This window comes from Pleuronectes platessa, chromosome 20 (genome assembly GCF_947347685.1).
Source record: "Pleuronectes platessa chromosome 20, fPlePla1.1, whole genome shotgun sequence".
In the NCBI taxonomy this organism is placed as follows: Eukaryota; Metazoa; Chordata; class Actinopteri; order Pleuronectiformes; family Pleuronectidae; genus Pleuronectes; species Pleuronectes platessa.
The window spans coordinates 1,332,029-1,340,700 of NC_070645.1; positions in this window are offsets into that span (position 1 = coordinate 1,332,029).

Sequence of the window (8,672 nt, forward strand, 5' to 3'; positions counted from 1 at the left end):
GCATGCAACGTGGAGAAGTGCATGCTCGATCGATGATGTGCGCTTGGTCATCGATCGCTCTCTCCACCGACCGCAACAGGCTTCAACGTGCGGGTGCTCGGGCCCGCAAGTGCTACAACGTAGCCCTAGTTTTTACTTATTATCTCGACTGAATTCCAATCTGCCTTATCTAATTTCCATATATGTATTCTAACCCCTTGATCTTGATGTATTTCTATTCCATATTTGGTTCATAATGGTTAATGGTCACTGCATATTGTAGATATGTGCTAATACCTGCAATTCTTCTAGATGTAATTGTCAAGTCAATTGCACTTTCTGTGTTCTGTATACTGTTTTATTGTGTTCCCTTTGAATCGTTTATACACCGTAAGTGCTTTTCATCCATAAACTCTTCCATTACTGCCCCATCTCCGTCTGTGTTATTTCTTCCCCATAATGTACTGTGTGAAATAAAATCTCTGCACCAAACTACTCTGCCATTGACCGGAACACTTGTTGCATTTAATATGTCAGGTGTCAGTCTGTTACATCAATTATAATAATTCACTATCTCTAAGCTGTCTCTTTCTGTCCATACTTTGATTGCTATTGATTATTGTTCTTTACCTCTCTTATTAACATTGTACCTCATCCCTCGCCCCACAAAAATTGCAACCCCTCCACCTTTTGCAATTTCGTGTCATTTCTGATTGTTGTATATCCATTTATAAAAATAATCCCAATTTGAATTAAAACATCACAGTGGGGGAGGAATAAAGGTCTTGACCCAATAGCATTGTTGACACGCAAAATTAACAATGTATCCTCAGATGTTGCCTGTAAATTGTATCACTGATTACACTCATTAAAACATACTTACTTATATACGGCAAATCTATTAAAGCTAAAATTTTTGATTCTATAGTTAAACTAAGCCAGATGAATTTATTCAAGAGATTTTCTTAAAAGGGAGTTAGTACCTTTTAGAAAAAGGTGTAACCTCTGCACCACTGAGTGAATCAGTCCTTGTTTGCTTTTGTAAAGATCAGTTTTCTGCACCAGTCATGTGTTTCACCTGTTTTCAATTGCCCATACCTACCCGTGTGTATCTAAGTGTATGGGCTTCCCCTTTTCGGTTCATTGTCTAAATGCCTCTTATGTCCTGTCCAAATCTCCTGTGCTTTTTGTATCCCTGGTCTCTGCATCTCCTCATAAGCTTCTGGTGTTTGCCCCCGTGTGCTTTTGTTGTTTCTGTTTAGACATTTTGAGACTCCTTTGTTTGTTGTTTCATTCCTGTTGGACATTCACCTATTAAAAGGACACTTTTTTTTTAAACCCTACATCCTGGGTCCATCTGTCTAACCCAGGGTAGAGCAGCGGGTTGCTCCCCGATCACTCAATCAGAGACGCACACAGTGAGATCAGAGCTTGTTCACGTGAAGCAACCGGACAGTGACTGATTGCGCTTAACAGTGAAAACACTGAGTTTCTCTGGCCACAGCTGCTTAGAGATCAGCGATGCAGCTTCTTGATCAGAGCAGGAGCTGCAGTTGGTTTGTACCGAGCTTCAGTTTCAGTTTCCGCCTCCAGTCTGACCTGCTCTCACGTTTTGTTTTAATATTTCGCCAACTAAAGTATGTGTAACATCCTATTACGTCTACGGCCTGGTGCTCTTTCCTGCAGGTCGCTAATCTAGAGATTCCGACCCCCGGAATAACAAACTTATCATGGATAAATCGCAAAAAAGAAAAGTCTGGGAGGAAAATTGAGAGTTTAATAGTGCGTTGGCAGATTAATTTGCTTTCACTGCCAACGATGCAGGCTTACCTGTATGCTTAATATGTGGCGAGGAATTGGCACAACAAAAAATGTTATGTTTAAAGACATTTCCAGAGCAAGTGTTACGGTTTGGTGGAGGAGATGGACCCAGGAGGCAGAGGTTATAACAAAAACGTGTATTTAATATAAAAGGGGTCTTTAAACAAGACAAAAACAAAACATAACCGGTGACTACTGGAGAGTCAAAAACCCGGGAATGAAAAACACAGGTACCTACTCTGGTGAGCAGGAGCAGAAGTTGAGCGTCAAGGCGCACAAGGTACACAGAAGATCCGCAGGGGAAAGCTGCACGAGACAGCAGTACAAAACAAATCCTATAGAAGACTACGTGTAGAAACTAGTAGCACAACCACGAGTACGAACCAACAGAGGACAAAGGGAAACACGGAGGCTTAAATACAGAGGAAAGGAAGGGGCAATTACGCACAGGTGAAACACATGAGGATTGGGCACGACAATCAACAGGAAGTAGAGACCGAAACACACAAGGAAAGCGGGACTACAAAATAAAACAGGAAACAGAAAATACAAAGACTGAAATTAACAAACTAAAATGCCAGGACGTCACAGAACCCCCCCCTCAAGGACCGGATTCCAGACGGTCCATAACCGAGACGGGTGGGAGGAGGGGGGAACCGGAGGAGGGAATCCGGGAGGTGCCCAGGGTCTCAGGCCGACGGCTCCGTGGCTGCTCCGGGGCTGAGCACAGAGGCTCGGGAGGACGGCGCCGTGGCCGATCAACGGCAAATTTCTTAGGCTCGGGAGGGCGGCACCGTGGCCGCTCAAGGGCAGAGTTCTTAGGCTCGGGAGGGCGGCACCGTGGCCGCTCAAGGGCAGAGTTCTTAGGCTCGGGAGCGCGGCACCGTGGCCGCTCAAAGGCAGAGTTCTGAGGCTTGGAAGGGCGGTCAGGAGCCCAACACGGGAGCTCCTCGAGCAGGTGGCCCGAAGACCAGTCAGGGGCAAAGGGCAAGAGCTCTGACCTCAGCCCCGGACGTGGGGCAAGAACTGGAGCTGGCACTGCTAGGATCTCCAATGCCGGAACCAGAGTGGCGTCTGCCGGGACCCTCCGGCGTGGGACAGGGACTGGAGCGGGGACAGGAGCAGGGACTGGGAAAGCCGCCGCTGTGAAGACCACTGACGTTGGAGAAAGAGAGACATCAGACTGAAACCTCCGCCGCAGAGCAGGGACTGGAGCTGGGTGCGGAGCTGGCACCGCGAGGATCTGACGCCGAAACACAGGGGACGTCAGCCGAGAGCCTCCAGCGCGGAGCAGGCACTGGAGTAGGGACTGGAGCAGGTGCTGGAGCAGGCGGCGCTGTGAGGACCACTCGCGTCGGAGAGCGAGAGACATCAGCTGGGAGCCTCCGGCGCAGAGCTGGGACCGGAGCAGGTGCTGGAACAGACGCCGCTGTGAGGACCACTGACGTCGGAGAATGAGAGACATCAGCTGGGAGCCTCCGGCGCGGAGCAAGGACTGGAGCTGGTACTGGAGCAGGCGCCGCTGTGAGGACCACTGGCGTCGGAGAGCGAGAGACATCAGCTGGGGGCCTCCGGCGCGGAGCAGGGGACTGCGACCCAGTCGGGACTGGAGGTAGCTGGTCCCTGTGAGCATGCTGCCTGAGGGATTGGCTTCTGCTCGGGATCCCCCCTCTCCAACGTCCACAACCCGCCACAGGAAACCCCTTGAGGTTGCGGGGTCCCCAAAAGGCCTCGCCGCTTCCAGCGTACAGGACTACAGCTGGGGCTGGAGGGTGGTGCCTGCGAGCTGGCCTTAGAGATGCGGGGGCACTGCTCCGACCTCTGCCACCAACCGCAGACCTCTGCTGCAGGCTGCGGGGTCCTCCAAAAGCCAGGCGGGTTCCCTCAAACGGGTTAGAGGATGGGACTGCATGGCTGCGCAGCTTCCTCAACCTCTCCTGCATCTCCGGAAAGTATGGCACGGTGTGGCTCACCCAAGGGGGATCCTTAAGCCAGGCCTCCACCACCAAGATCTCCTCCAGGGTCTCCGCAGGGTCTGGGGCTTCCTCCTCCAGCTCATACACCAGAAACTCAAAATAATAAACTTTCAAAAAATAAATTAACCTCTGCTGGGTCCATAGTTTGGTCGGTTTGTTCTGTTACGGTTTGGTGGAGGAGATGGACCCAGGATGCAGAGGTTATAACAAAAAGGTGTATTTAATATAAAAGGGGTCTTTAAACAAGACAAAAACAAAACATAACCGGTGACTACTGGAGAGTCAAAAACCCAGGGATGAAAAACACAAGTGCCTACTCTGGTGAGCAGGAGCAGAAGTTGAGCGTCAAGGCGCACAAGGTACACAGATGATCCGCAGGGGAAAGCTGCACGAGACAGCAGTACAAAACAAACCTACAGAAGACTACGTGTAGAAACGAGAAGCACAACCACGAGTACAAACCGAAACACAGAGGCTTAAATACAGAGGAAAGGAAGGGGCAATTACACACAGGTGAAACACATGAGGATTGGGCACGACAATCAACAACAGGAAGTAAAGACCGAAACACACAAGGAAAGCGGGACTACAAAATAAAACAGGAAACAGAAAATACAAAGAGACTGAAATTAACAAACTAAAATGCCAGGACGTCACAGCAAGCACACAGCATTTGCTGAAAAGTATCGAGCTGGAGATGAGCAGAAAGCATAGTTCTGTGTTTAATTTATTTCAAAGTAGGCCTCCAGATGTATCTTGTTCTCCTCTTCACAAGAGTTTGTTGTTTGATGGAAATCTGGAGATACAAGAGGCTGGAAACAACAAAGTTATCTACGTGTATTTATTAAGGGGCTTTCTGCAGAAAGGATCAACACAGAGAAACCACAAGGGTCTCAGAGTGAGGATGCAGAACAGTCAAAAACACAGGTCTTATATAGGAGGATTTAGGGCTGTCCCTCTGAGCCAATCCAGACAGGTTCCATGGTGGGGTAAGGAGAGGAATCTAAACATTAGCAGCTGATTCACATGTGTTTCCTTAGGTAATAAGAAGACATACCACTACTTCCTTTGATGGGTAATTAAGTCACAAATGGTCTCACCTTATTCACGTCATAAACAGTTCCGACCATAAAACAGCTCAAGTCTTAAACATTTGGTGTATGTAAATACAAGTCATAAAAATCTCCTACAAGGCTGCAGAAACTTACTATCCAAATACAAAGTAGTTTGTCAACTATGTTTAGTTAATTTGTCTACTACAGTTGTTTTCCTTTTTTGTAACTATACTCAGTGAATGATAAAATTCTGAACAACCAGCCAAAGTTAAAGGATTTATACCCCAAATATATCAAATCATCAATTCAATTACTGAAACATTGGTAAAATTGAAGCGAATTACAAAGAACTTGGCATTAGCTTACCTGATTCATTTTGGAACCAGGCCCTTATAAGGGTCCCTAAAAGCTCAATTCAAGGTAATGCATCGCCTGCACTACTCTAACTCCAAACTTTCAAAATGTACTCTAATGTGGTGGATATCTGCAAAAGATGTCATAATTCACCAGCAGGTCTTACTCACAAGTTTTGGATCTGTCCACAACTCACAACTTACTTGCTGTGCATCTTTGGTGTTCAGGGCGATGGAGACAAAACTTTAATAAATAACACAAAAACATAATTGCTTTCACAACACTGTTGGCACGAAGGAGAATGTGGTTGAGGAATTTGATGTTCTCTTTAAAATTGGAGAAAATGTTATTCTCGCTGAGGGGTCATCCTGAGACATTCAAATCCACCTGGGATCCGATCATACAATACTTTGAAGAATTGAAGACTTTCTCTGTAGATTCATAAACCTTTACCATTTCCCTTGGACTTTCCTTTTCCTCTTTGTCTTTTTTTATTTAATAATAATATTAATATTATATACTCCCGATAAGGAGTTTATACTGTAGATAAGATAAGATATTGATTCAAATCAGAGCAAATGATCCTTCACTGTCAACTGTTGGAGCGTATATAACCAAACAAACACACAGGAGCCATGTGCTCAAAGTACCACAGATTCTCTGCATAGCTCCACGTTTCTTTGCTGGTTGGAGTCAGTTATATTGATGAACTTGGTGTGTTAGTGGCAGATAACCACATAGTTTTGTACTTTTATCTTTCCTTTAAGAAGGTTTATCCTTGTGTCAGCCCCCATCCCTCCTTTCTCTCTCTCACTAAGATCCCTCCCTAAAGTGACAATAGACTGTTTCACGGTGCACACTGTCCTTAGAGGGAAGGATAAGTTAAGTATAAAACATGTGCTAACACACCTAGTGCCTGTCAATCTCTCCTTCCTTCCTAAATGCACATGCTGTCTGGGCCGAGGTTGTTTTGACAGGGGACAGTGGAATCACTACCACTTTTGTCCACAGAACAGCCAAAATCAACAAAAATTTAAAGTTTGTTGTAGGAGCTTTCAGTCAGAAAAACATTATGTACTTTTTATCGTTACCAGCAGTTATGGCAGATGAGGTGCTCAATGAAACAATCTGTATCTGTGGAGCTGTCTCATGTTACCATGCTCCATTATGGCTGTCTCTCTCTCTCTTAACGTGGACAGTAGTGTGAACAGAACATGGCAGCATGTTAGAGGTCAGCTGACAGGGCAGAGGCCTCATGGTGCTCAGTGACATGGAGAGACTTGAGCAATATCTGCTCCACCTGCAACAAAATGGGGCCACTCTGGACTTTAACCTCAGTATGTTAATTACACAGCACAGTCAGAGTTCAGCTATCTATCTATTAGCTGTCACTTACCTCAGAATAATACACCACACCCTACATAGGACAGGCTTAACTGTTGAAAGTGTGGTCCTGCAGCCTTGCCAGGGACATGACATGATCAGTCTAGTCTGTTAATGACTCAGAATGCAAGGTTTTTTCATGACTTAATTAACTCCCTTTTTTTAAGCCTGATTGGTTTAATTGGGAACAACGTTAAAAATGTCAAGAAAGTCCCATTTACACTCAGTTAAACAACATTTAATCTGTCCGGATAGGCTGCCTCCACTTATAGATTTATTGTCAAACAAGACTCAAAATGCCAAAAATCACCCCAAATTTCGTATTCAATCAAAAACAAAAAAAACCTTTCTGTTGGGTGTGGGGAAGAGTCTCAAAAGGATTTTTTTTGCATCTGGGCATGATACACATGTGTGCTGATTTTTTCATTACTAGAAAATGTATAGGAAGACCCTCATTGAAAATGTGTAGGGGGCGCTATTGAGCCATTTTTGGACGCACGTTCCCGATCACCTTAAAATACGTACATTTTCACCAGACCTGACTCAACCGCAGAATTTGATGAGTTTTCGAGTTTATTAAGGTCCCCAAAAAGGCACTTCTTTTGTCAGAAGAAGAATAAACGGAGCACTGTCGTGCTCAGGACCTAAGAAAACACCACAATCAATCTTCTGGCCAGTGTATTGGCCATAGCATACAGTAAGTTGTTCAAAGTAACCGAGCAGTTCACAAAACTGGGAGGCTTTGATACTAAATATGTCAAATAACATATCCAAAACAGGGCAACAAATCATGGCTGTAGTGAAAAAATATTTGATCTCTCTACTATTCCCTGCCATGGACACCAAATTTAAAAAGGCAACTTCTTTTATATGTTTTTCAAGTTTTATGGTGCTGTCCAACTTCCTATGGCAGATTCATTGGTCATACTTCATCTTTGTTAAACTTTAACTGGGAATATGTGCTCATTTATGTGACTGAGGTCATAGGTGGTAGTGTAACATCCAATGTCTGTGTTTGCATCAGATTACCTGCGACGTCAGATGCAAGTCTTCTGTGGTTACTGCAGGTGCACTCGAGCCTCCTTATAGGGGACACCGTCCCAACCTAACGTATGGGTTTGTGCTTTCTGGCACCCTTATAGAGCTCCAGGTGGCTTTAGCCAACTAAACATCCAGCTGGTGCTTCCCCTCACCTGTGTGACTTCCTCCAGAGCAATATGAAAACTTTGAGTCAGGGTCTAGGGGTCAACACAGGACAGATACAGCTTTGGCAAAAGTCACAAATGACCTTCCTATAGCTACAGATAAAGGTTTCTTATCTGTCCTTTTTTCTTAAGATCTTAGTACAGCATTTTATACATTGATATCACATACAGACTGGAACAGTTAATTGGCAAAAAAGGAACAACCCTAAGCTGGTTTTATTTAGGATAAATACTGTAAATATTCATTCCTTTCCATTTAGACAATGTTATGTTTATGACTTCTGTAAATATACAGTATATATATTTTTTATGTGCTCTGCAGCATCTATTCCACTTCTGTCTATCCTGTGAGAGGGACTGCTCTGTCCTACATTGTTTTCCCAGCTAAAAAAGATTTCTTGGTATTTTTTTTTGACTTTTTGAGGGATAAGGGCAGAGGATGTGGCACATTGTTAAGCCCTGTGAGAAAATGTGTGATCAGTGAATATAGGCTATATAGAAAAAATATGATTGATTGATTGACTTCAATTAGTTGTCAGCTATTTAGCCAGTATTTATGGAAAGCACTGATTTAGTAACTAGTAAACTGTGCTTTATCAGTGAAAATGTTTGACTGTATTAACTGAGCTTGTTCTGATTAAATGTTAATACGTGCATTTTGTCTGTGATCCATGTTTTGCATGTGCTCATGCCATCCATATATTATGAAGCAGAATTGATTTGTATCTCCTACAGTCCCTGCCGCAATGTCGACACAATAACCTGCATTGGTTTGGTAGTTTTGGGACTGTTGGTTTGTTCACTTTATGTGCACATTTACTTCTACATACACAGTTTTATTTATCTATTAAATATAATTGTTTGTTTACTACTTCGAGTGGCTATGTTTGAACTCTCAA